The 11,560-nt window shown below is 43.3% G+C and overlaps 2 long non-coding RNA genes across 2 annotated transcripts in view; one reads left to right on the top strand and one right to left on the bottom strand.

The window, feature by feature from the left end:
• Positions 1 to 3,338: 3,338 nt before the first annotated feature.
• The window catches only part of LOC144180542 (uncharacterized), a 27,861-nt gene continuing 19,639 nt past the window's right edge, over positions 3,339 to 11,560 (bottom strand). The window contains exons 4-6 of the long non-coding RNA XR_013324455.1: positions 9,744 to 9,802; positions 6,476 to 6,541; positions 3,339 to 3,614 (exon numbers count right to left, since the gene is read on the bottom strand). This is a non-coding gene — a long non-coding RNA (uncharacterized LOC144180542). The remainder of the gene's footprint in view (positions 3,615 to 6,475; positions 6,542 to 9,743; positions 9,803 to 11,560) is intronic.
• Positions 8,322 to 11,560, top strand: part of LOC144180543 (uncharacterized) — a 25,131-nt gene continuing 21,892 nt past the window's right edge. Inside the window, exons 1-2 of the long non-coding RNA XR_013324456.1 lie at positions 8,322 to 8,513; positions 9,708 to 9,815. This is a non-coding gene — a long non-coding RNA (uncharacterized LOC144180543). The remainder of the gene's footprint in view (positions 8,514 to 9,707; positions 9,816 to 11,560) is intronic.

The raw sequence follows: 11,560 nt of genomic DNA, 5'->3' as shown, positions 1-11,560 counted from the left end.
AGTAGCCAACTTTATACTTCGTCGTATTATGTTTATGAATGCCCGCCTCGTGTCTTATCAGCGACCGTGGGCGTCAATTTACTGCTCACATCGGAGGTGTTACTTCGTCTCTCCGATTATCCATTCCGCCATTCAACACCATATGATCTACCAAAAAATTTTGTTTCGTTTGTTTTATTTTACATCAGTGTAGGGTACGTTATAGAAGGGAGAGGCGACAACAATAAAAATGATTAGAGATGCACTGGTTAGTAATTACAGAATAACAGAACACTTTTGTAAATGGCTAGATGAAACGCAATTCAGGCACACAGTCTCAGTCAAATTATGTACTAGGGCAACCAGTAAACAACTTCCTCATTGCAGGCTACAAATTTATTGCGGGGCTCTGTGCCGCAATCTCGCCGTTTATTATTTCATGGGTTTATTGAAAATTCGTAGCCTGCAAGAGAGAAGTTGTTTAGTCATTGTCTTTGGCCTGCAAAAAAAAAACGATACTTAACCAATCGGGAAGATTCTTAAATAACAGGTTGGCGAACACTACATCGAGTAGCTTGTGGCAGCAGGGCACCTTGCCTACCATTGCCAGCAATGCGGTTACAAACTGGTGTATGATCAAGGCGGCCTGATAGACAATAATCGTGACAAGACCTCCAAAGAAATAATCGAGGCTTTGGATATTCATGGGAATCAAGGCAACTGTGTTAGCAACCTTCTTTATTGCTATCGAATAATGAATTGGATTATATGGCTGGCCGTTAATAAAAGAATATTAGGAACCTCAACTCTACTTGTTCTCTTTAATAGTCCACATGTACAACTGTTCCAAAATCATTCAGTTGTTAGTCACCACTGTGCCTCCGTCCCTTCTTAGCGTCCTGTTGCTGTGTGCTGTGCACGAGGAATGTATCGAGAGACATTATTTCTCAGTTCTTTGAATACACGCACAGGTAATACAAATAGTAAATGCGCTCCTGTGCAGCGTACGTAGATGCTCATCGATCAAAATGCCACTCAAAACGTATTTATTCCGCGCTAGTTACAGGGACAAGAATAATGAACGAAACAATACCAAATGTTTACAAATGCGAGACTATCGTATCCCTCTCTCCAAGTTGAGGCTCGGCCTGATGGTAAAGCCTTGTTCCGGCTTCAGAAGTCCGCAACGTAGCGTTTCTCGTAAGTTCCTCGTAGACCGCGGCAACCGTACTTGGTACTGTATATAACGTTGTCAGTGGTCAAGTTTGCCCGCTGTGGCAGCGTAATTGGCTTCTGGACGCTCCTTTTAGTGCCAAGAAGCATCGTCATTTCGTCGAGATCATTACCATTCCGTCCGCTTTGCCGCAGCGTTGGCTGCAGACTTGAGTCTATAATTCCTACAAGTGGTGTCTGGAGTCACAAACCTTGTCGAGGCACAGGTATTTGGCGTGCAGCGCTTCCAGTAGTAGTCTCCATGGCAGCGAGGCCGGAGCGGCTGAGGCAGTTTTTTTTTTTCCACTCTCGATGGCACCTCTCTCAACGCGATATCTCCGCTGCGTCACACTCTTCTCTTCTATAGCTCACCGTGTTGCCGCAGCGACGCTAACATAAACACAGCACCGCAAAAGTTTGTATACATGCCCATCTCTAACTTACTCTATGAAACAAAAATGCCAGGATACCTACGGACGGCGAATAAGTGTTTAGCGAAAGAGAAATAATGTCCAATTGAACACCGCAGAGTGTTCTTGCTACTGGGTACGTCGTCGTCGAAGCTAATTTAAACTGGTGAATATGCCGTGAGCCTCTGACGGCAGCTTTAAACGATGTTGGCCAGTTTGTACACTCAGTGGGTGTGTGAGAAAGTTGTTCGGTTATATAGACATCGAAACTAAGTGGGAATTAGTAAATCGTCCATGAGCTTTGACGACCACTGTCATCGTGCGTGAGAATTCTGGGTGGTATATGGGATAGCCTCCAAATGGCGAATGATGGGACGGTCGTGAGAGTCAGGCGGCGGCTGTCATTGTCACTGGCCTACCCACCTGAGCGGGCATGTCCTTGAGCCTATATTTCGCGTAATATGTTGAGGTATATTTTGAGCCTAAGTCAGGGCAAGCAAACCAAGGTCAATGTATATCAAGCTGGGTGTACCAGCTGTCGGTGCTCTCTGTGTCCAAGGCCACAACGCCTTCACTATGTCCACTTTTGTCAACTAGTGCCATGTAGTCGTACTGGCGTTGATGATTCTAGCTCGACTCGTGTTCCGGAGGTGCCAAGTTTGATAATTATTCAGTCGCAGTTGCTCATCATATCATTTTTAACGAAAGTGCTTCTTTACTTCTTAACTGTGCCGCTTTATTCGGCAAGGTTTTCGTAGGTTTCGGATGTCCTCACATCAAAAGTACCGGGGCTGCACATGTCCGAAACACGAGGCGTTCCATAGCAAGAGTTGTTCCACACCTCATGTTTTGAAGGGAACGATCAGGAGCCCGATGCGCAGTAGACAGATCAATACATTCGAAAGAGTAAAGCGGAAGCGAATGGCGGATTAAATTATGCCAAGTGATAGAGGATGAAGGCTTTCAATAACACTGGCCGAACCGACCGAACCGACCGGCAAGACATGCACGTGCATCGATTTCACATTAACCAATAATAGGTCTGCAGCTGCGAGTGAACCAATCATTGCTTATCATGGCGCCAACAAGGACATTTGGGCCGCAGTTACTCAGTGACGATGACTTTACATCTCCACCGGTAATCCATATTTGCAGGGAGCAATCTTCTTGATTCCTTTTTTCTATTCGCACCGTCTGCCAATTTAGGAGCTATGTTGCTGCGACAGACGCCGAAGCCTGTTTTTTTCTGCTTAATAGGCTATTTAACACATCAATATTTTGTAGTAATAAACATTCGTTCAGGTATTTTCGAGGTAAGGAATGCAGTTTAACCTGCTTACGCTTTCATATAGGAGGAATTATATTTGGCTAACAAATAAAAAATTGCACCACTGCTTGCAGCCAATTGGGTCCGTCAAAAAATAAATAATATTGTGGTACCGACACAGGCAATATACTCTTTTATATGGGAAGTGATATACGGAAATAACCAGGACAACAATATTAAAACTAAAACATAAATAGCGCTCGTTTTGGGGTTCCCAGAACGGGTATTGTGTTTTTACTGCGTCAGTTATTACAAGAGCTTACTTTGAGAATGCGCATTTTGCTTACCATAGGGCATCGTTTCGCAGAAATGTTGCAGGACATTTTTTTACATCGGACAAACAAACGTAACAACTTATACAATACCTTAATAAAATATCAGACAAAAGAACAGGTTCACTGTTTATGCCAGTAATGTAAATATTTTTATTGTTTAAAAAACATCCTATCAACATAAGTCACTGTTAAAGCGGTCAACTGAAGTAAAGCTTTAGCAGTTACAAAGTATACTCGTCAAGTGAAGTGTATCCAGTGGGTTAATAACGCGTTATTTAGGTATCACTGGAACAATGACCATTCATTGCACATAATTCATTTCACAGATGGAGTCGTGCAGAGCCTTCGCGTTCACGCAGGACTCGTCGGTGTCGTAAATCTTGAAGACCGTGCTGCCGTCGCTACGGTCGACTGCATAAAATGTGGGAAAGAGTACTACGTCAAAACTGCTTAGAGAATAATTAAAAAGGCTATGAAGACAAAGTACGAGCTTGGCTCATTAAAAATCCCACTTTTTTAGCAGTGATACCATATTTTTCACACAATTCGAAGAAATGATGGAGATATTGAAGAAAACTTGCGAAGCAGTAGAAACTGCCTAGCCAGTTTCCAGCAACTTTCTATGACGTCACAAAATCTTGCTTGCGCGATTTGGCGGCCGCCGGCCTCAACCATCGATAAGACAAATGGTTGGGCGATTGTTATGGGGCGTCTGGTTCAGTTTAATCGCATCACTTAAATGGTAACGTGTAGTTACCACACTGAATATTGTTTTAGTGCTGGCCTATAAGACGTCCCTCCTGTAACACGTCACTGTAGCGCGAAAGTTGAAAGATTTTTTAATACTCCTTCGGTTTTCTCGCTGCAAAACGTCTTTCGCCGCTGGAATGGAGCTGTGAGTGCTACTGAACACTAGTTCTTTGAAATCAAAGTTGTATTATGAGCGAAGCTCTATAGCAAATCGTAATTTTTTTGTGTTCGCAGTTAAGAATAGTAAGAAATTGTCGAGCGAGTACCTGACCTCCTGACAGTTAAAAAACAACAAAAATGCCTAGCGCTCGTGTGTTCAGGCGTCGCGACACCTGCCCAGCGTGCCCTGCGCCCGTTTGTCAAGCTAAGCATACCGACTTAGGGATAGTGGTCAAGATCGCGTCGACCACCCGGCAGTTAAAAAAACCAAAGGAATGTCAAGCGCTCGTGTATGCGTTCCCCGCGGCGACTGGCCAGCGTCATCGCCGCATGTTTGCAAACAAAGCAAACCCACTTGGGAGATTGGCCAAGATTTGCAAAAAAGGGGAAAAACAACTCCAAAGTTTGACGTAATCGTGGCAACACTTGCACGGAACGAAAAGACAGGTCATCGCGTACGCCCCTTCAATGGGATTGCCATGTATTATTACTTGCAAAAAATGAATGACGCTCCCACTTATAGCAACAGTTATGGAGTAAAGGTCGCTGCGACAGCCGCAAAGAAGCAAAGCAGCTGCAATCACGTACAGCCACTAAAAGGCTTGTCTATAACACAGCTTTCGTTCTCTCAGCGCTATCCTGCCCCGCCGGTGCGGGATTTGAATAAAACTACTGCGGAATTCTGAAGTCTTAGCCCTTCGCTTTTGCCTCCGACATGTTTGGAACGAGTATGTTTCGGCAGTTTTCGGATGTAGCTGGTTGAAGTTGAAATCGCTGTTATAGACAAGCGTTTTACCGACTGTACTTAAGCCGTCGTGATGGTCGTGACCGTTGCGTACAGCTTCAAGTCTTAGGCGTTAGTGGGAGCTTCCTTCGTTCTCTTTTTTTATGTGCCTTTTAAAACGACGCCCTCACACAAAAAAAAACCGTGTAGAACGGGCAACGCGTGAACAAGCAAGGGAAATTAAATCGCAGGAGGGAGTAAATCTTCAGTGGAAATTTATTCGCGTAAGCGAAAGTACATATACATGTGCTCCCACGTTGAAAACACCTCTACGCATGCGTCACAAATTTTGTTATTCAGTAAAAACGCGGTCTCTGTTGCCAACAATGAAATGGACGCTGAGGAAATGCACTCGTCTTCAATTGCCGACACCATACAAAACATTCCAACAGAGTCTCCTGGTCGTTCTATCTTTTGACTGACTGAAGATCGTGTTCCTAAAGAATCCTGGGACGCATTTATACTTAGCGCAGGGCAGTACAAAGGAGCTGGAAGCGGCTGTTTGCTGATCTAGCAAAGGTGATTATTAAGCCGCCCATTAAGGCAACGTTGCAATGTTTCTACATACCACTTTTGGCATGAAAGCGGAGCGTTCTACATCGTGCCAAGAGGGAACTCAACAAATTTGCACATTTCCGCTATTACTCTGCTAAACAGTTTGCCTAGTTTATTTTATCTGGCTTGCTACGGCTTTGCTTACAAGATTGCGCGGATTTCCACGTGTGTAAAACAAGCCACCCGTCCCTTTTTTGACCCACCACTTTTTGACTTCTTTGAAAAATGGGGTAGAACAAATTATCAGAATTGTAGAATTCGCTAATTATGTTCGGTGCATCCCCAGAAAAGGACAGTAGTCCATTGACCACATTTTTCAATTGTTTTTCTAATTAAAAAGTGCCAGTGAATGGAGAATACGCCGCGAGGTGGAAATTGCGCTATCAGATGAGCATATAGCTGTGGTGATCTTGAGTAACAAGGCTTGGAACTAAGCTGCCTTCAACCCCGTCAATAAAGTGGTATCTAGGATAGTGCTTTTAAAAGCTAGGAATAGTTATGCCGTAATTCAACGCAGTCTGCAGGCACCCAGACGGTTTAGTATATGTGTTTGTACCATTCTCTGTACATTATATGAAGATATTTCATCCCCTTTTCGCGAAAAGGCTGTTCTTTTTACTTTATCTCTCCGGCAAGAAATAGCCGGTACATTATTCTTTGCATTTTGTACGTTGATATGCACTCTGAGTGATGCTGTATAGTTAAACAGATACTTCAAAAAATCCGTTTCTACAATAGCGCACTAAGTACGCGAGAAAATTTTGTGCACTTGCCTACACAATGGGGTGCAGCTTTATAGAGTGAATACAGCTTTTTAGAATTTAAATATTAAGGTTCTAGAAGCTATGAAGTAGATTTAAGTTTCCCTACAGAGATTAGAAAACTGACCCTGTTTGCTCGTTCATAGGCCACAGTGCTTACTGCTGTCGTTTTGTAATGTAACGAGTTGTAAGTTCAATTCTCCATAATTTACTGCGCTATACACAACACCATAGAACCCCTTAGGAATTTTTTAATTGCTTACCTTCCTTGAAAAAATACGCTTCGCCGTTGGCGGGGGGTAATAGTAGATAGAGATTGATTCCTTCCCCTGTAAAACATGAAAAGGAAGAAATTAAAAAAACTAAGTGCGCCTGCGGTTGCATCGCACTTGCTATGAGCCACAATGCAGGATACGGCTTGAACACACTCTGGTTAGGGGCAGTTTTTGCTTCGATAGACGTTTCCGCGAAAATGAGCCGTCACCCAGTGATTGCGGATTCCTGTCATACCAAAGAACTAATGCTTATAGAGATGCTCCGTTGCTTTAGCAACACCACATTTCTGTGTACAATGTCAGTGCTCGGCTCTACTCATGAACTCCTCCACTCTCATGACTGCCACAATGACGCTAATGTGGCGCACCATTCAAACCACTTTTTACGGCAGCACACTAAACGATTGCTCGAGCCTTTGGATCCAGGTCTTCTGGAATTTGGAATCTTGTAGGGGCAAAATAGCGCAAAAAAGTGACGCTCTTAGATTATTGTGACATAAAAAGTGTGATGGAAATAGAAGCATAATATGTCTCGCCCAACTTTGAAGTTGGGTTACCGCGCTTTTTCAAGGCTGAGAACCGTGTATTTTGTCCGTGAGTGATCTCGTGGGTAGCGTAACTCTCTAATTACTGGAAAGCTGGGCGCTAGCGTTATTTTGCGCCCCCCTCCCTATTCAAAAGCGCATTCCGGTCAGTCACCTAACATCGTTAAGACACCGTTCTTACAGTACTTGATCAGAAGCATAATTGTAACAGCAAGGGATATATCAGTCTAAGTTTTAGCTTTCACATATTAGGTTATTGAATGTATTTCGTTTCTGCTTTCGAGAATAATATTTGCTTCAGAAAGAAGTTCTTTATAGCGTGCTCCGTAGTGCTTTGGTAAAATCAGCAGAAAAAAATACATGCTATCAAGGCATTTTGCGGACACTAGGATGTTCATAGTTTCTTTGAAATACTGAAAATATTTGTCATCATTCAATTCGTGCTGGGAGGTTTGTGTCATTCAGTGTAACCATAAAAGCGTAGCTGAGACCGAGCACACTATATTTAATAACTGCCAGTGTGTAAAACACAACAACGTCTTCGGACCGTTCAAAAATTGACAATAGGAGGTTAATGCTCCGAAAATACACATGTGCTGAGAGGCCTGCTGTAGTGGAGCGATGCGGTATCAATTAGGACCACATATGGTTCTTTTAATATGTGTCAGAACTGGACACGTGGGAGTTTTCTTGTTGTTGTTGTTGTTTTATAAGAAAAATCCAGCCCCACGCGTGCACGCGAAGTTTGTTTAATCCTGTAAAACCGTAAACCAGTTCCTTGGGAAATCTCTGTCAAACCAAATGCCCACCCCTGCATGTCGAACCTCTTCAGCGGCCCTCCGTCTTCGTTTCGCCTGTCCGTCGAATTGCCGTAACACGGTATTAGCTCGCCGAGCACGCCCCGTTCACGGACCCGCTCCCTTTGTCGTTCTTCCAGGGTTGCCTGCTCGTTGGCGTAGCGGACCAAGTGCGGCCTGCCCATAGCACAGCTGGCCTGAAACTGGCGATAAACAGGGGCGCGGAGCGAGACAACCTGCATTTTCTTTCACCGGAGTGGTGTAGCGTCTCTGATTGGCTGGGACTAGGGCGTGCTCCGGCCACCAGCTGCGGTTGAGGATGTAGAGGGAGGTGAGCCTCGAGTTTTCGCGTACGCAACCAAAACCAACACCGAAGTAGACACGAATCGGCCAGTGTATGGTTCGCTTGAATAACAAAGGCGTTTGTTCAGGGAACACAGAAAGGAGCATGTTGTCGGTAACATAACAATGTTACCTGCCAGTCGACTTCTTTTGACAGTTTGTAGACGCTCGAGTTACGGCCAGGGCTTTAAAAAAGGTCCCCTTCACCCAGTTGTTGGAGCGGTTCTGGCTACCACCCCAAAGCGTAGGATCCAGTTATATTAACATTACACGAAAGCGATGTGAAGACTACAGTTGCCCAGATACCGTAATCTGTCCGGCATCGAGTGTAATTCGAATAACGTAAGTATGGTCTGAATTCGGAGCGCGTGTTCTTTGGAGCACTTCAAAAATTGCTGTTTTAATGCGTAGCTCTCTGTGCCGAGTACCCCTACAGCCAGGACCGTGTAACGCTCTGTATTTGCATAACCTAGAAATTTAAAAAAAGGGAAAAAAAGTGCACAAAAAGGAACTGACGAAACCAAAACTGCGCATCTTATAAATCTCCTCCAAAAAACGAAGTCTAAAATATAAGCCTATAAAGGACTATGGGAATACGAAAAAAAAAACGGCGGAAATGGGTAAACCGCGTAACGCCGTGTATTTCTACAAAAAATGCGTAACTGGCGGAAGGAACTCATTTAATCGTTATAATAGCGTGAATTTTGAAAAACAAAAACATACAAAAATAGAGAAAATATATATTTTAGAAAGAGGAACTGACTAAACCAGAAATATCCATCTTTTAAACTTCCTTCTGACGGTGACGCCTAAGGAAAACCGCCAAGGAAGAACAAACGATAGGAATACAAATAAGAAATTGTGAAAGAAGGAAAACCGTATAACGCCCTGAATTTCTACAAAAATGCATAACTAGAGGAAGTTACTCTTGCAATCGGTATAGTAGGGTGAAAGGAGATAATCCGTCTAACGGAATTTTTAAAACTGATGAATTACTTCCTTTTTCTCTCTTCGCATCTCGAAATCCGGATTCCATTTCTGTGTTCGTTCTACCAGTCACTCACACACAGTTCTATTAAGCTACATGCACAGCAAAGGCATCTGTTCCGAGAGCCTTGGTGTCACAGGTAGCCTAAATGGGTTTCCCGCCTGTCGACTACTCTTGACAGTCGGTGGACGCTCGAGTCCCGGTTCAAGGGTTAAAGAGAAGGTCCGTTGCGCATTACAAGCTATGCGCCAAAACGCAGTAGCTTGATGAGAAGTAAAATTTATCCTGAAATCGCAAAAACTTGCGCATGTGCAGTTAGGACTAAAGCGCGATTCTAGAATAAGTAACGTGCGATAGTGTGACTTGCAAGCGGAATTCTCAGGCTCAGAAATATTACGGGAGCAGAGAATGCAAATATTACCCGACGATTACAAATATTATGGTTGATATTTTGTACAGAGCCGAGATAGAACGGAGATTCTCTTGCTTTCCTCAAGTGCCCACAAAAATGTCGTGGGCTATAGATATTTTTGTCTCTATCCACGTAGAAATGGGCCACCCAGAGGGACATTGTATATACTTACCACCTCCATACACAATGGCATGTTGCGAGCCGTATATGTACTCTGCGTTCACCTGCACCCTGCGCAAAAAAGGTAAAATATCGAAAATTGAACAGATGCACTTACTCAAGCATTAATTATATTTCGAGACGTCTGTGGCTGCACAGAGTGCTACCAAGGAATTTTTTTTAATGTTGGTCATCCTTGCGTAGCTGGGCATCTTCATTATAGTCTGTTAAACCGCCTCATTCTCTTAACAAAATGCGCCTGATTGGCGCTGGTAGAATGGTAGGTCATTTCTCTGTTTACACGAATCTTAGTTTAGACGACAATCAACGGAGCCTCTGAATAGGATAGAAAATCAACGGGCCTCTCATCAGAATATAAAATGAGCTTGAACCGCAGCGCAAGCGAAAAGGCACGAACGACAGCAAGGAGACAGATAAAGAGCTTTGTTCCTCCCCTTTGTATCATCTGTGTCTTTTCACTTGCGCTGTGGTTCAACATGCATCACCAACACGCCTAAATTTTCACGTTACTCGGAAATGAGACCTCAAACATCATCAGAAGGGCAAGCGTTAAGCACCTACATATTCAAACGTTCCCACAAAAATAGGTGCCACCTTTTTGATTACCGTTATATATTTTGTGCAATGATTTACACACTGCCAATCCCCCCAAGCAATTGCTGCAGGAAGGACACAATCAAACAGTATATATTACAAAAATTAAACTTAAGGCAATGCAGTTTGAACAATGACTGCTTGAATACGTCATATTAGCCACGTAGCTGTGAAATTACGGTGCTATGTGCAAAGAAAAATGCGATGTTTAATTAGCAGGGCCTGCAGTGAAAAATTTATTTTCGCATGAGGCAGTTGATTTCCTACTAAGGGCGAACAACTTTTACATCTTAAACTGTTAGTTACGGACATAGGGAAGTTATTTAATGATTGTATCGCTGGTGGGAAGAAAACGTTGAAATCTGTCGGATGCGGTATTTATGTCCTCTAAGTAGTGTTAGGCCGACGTGGTTTCTGTATGTTATGCAGACAAAGCGCTATCAACATTTGTTGTGTTGTTGACGAATTGGGTAACTATATCTGGGAGCGAGTTTTGCACTGTGACTTAGGGCTCAAAATACTGCTTTTTCGGGAGTTGCGTGGGCGAATCAGTTGTCCGGTATTTGGCACAGGTAAAACTGATAACTTTTACATGCACTCCTTCAAGTTTGTTTATAAGCATCGTAGTAAATGAAACAAAAATCACGTGATGTTCCCATATTCAATGCTTGTCCTTACGAACGTGTTATGTGGGGTTAGCTTTGTTTCTGGTGCTGCTTGCCTTAGTCTCCTCCTTGAAAAAAAAAAAGAGGGCCTACGGCGTCACATTTGACGTTGCTGACATAGGAATACCGGAGGTCAGTGTAAAGTTATACCCGCACATTTGTGCTCATTACCCGCTTCCAGGTGAGCATACATAGTGTAACAAAAATGCAATATATGTTGTTTTTATGTTGCTCTTAGGAGAACTGATTATGTTATAATAAGAATTAAGCTCCACTTCGCACACCAAATGCACACAGATTGTAAGTCGCTGTTCAGTGATAAACCCTCTTTTGGGAACCTATTCTTCGGTTAAAGAATACAATTCTCCGTCAATAGACTTGCATTAACGATATGTTTGGTAATAATTTGTTCATTGCGGGAAAATCATTACACCGCATTACACAGAGGGGTTGCAACACTACTCTGTGGTGCACCAGATGTGACCCTATCTATAGTGAAATTTTGTTGATACTCTCGACTACATTGTGCAATGTCTGCGAGGTAGTCTCT

The sequence above is a fragment of the Haemaphysalis longicornis genome, unplaced genomic scaffold, assembly GCF_048455015.1.
Source record: "Haemaphysalis longicornis isolate Haplotype H1 unplaced genomic scaffold, Haemaphysalis longicornis Haplotype H1 scaffold_4, whole genome shotgun sequence".
NCBI lineage: Eukaryota > Metazoa > Arthropoda > Arachnida > Ixodida > Ixodidae > Haemaphysalis > Haemaphysalis longicornis.
This window is presented reverse-complemented; position numbering and strand designations above follow the sequence as displayed.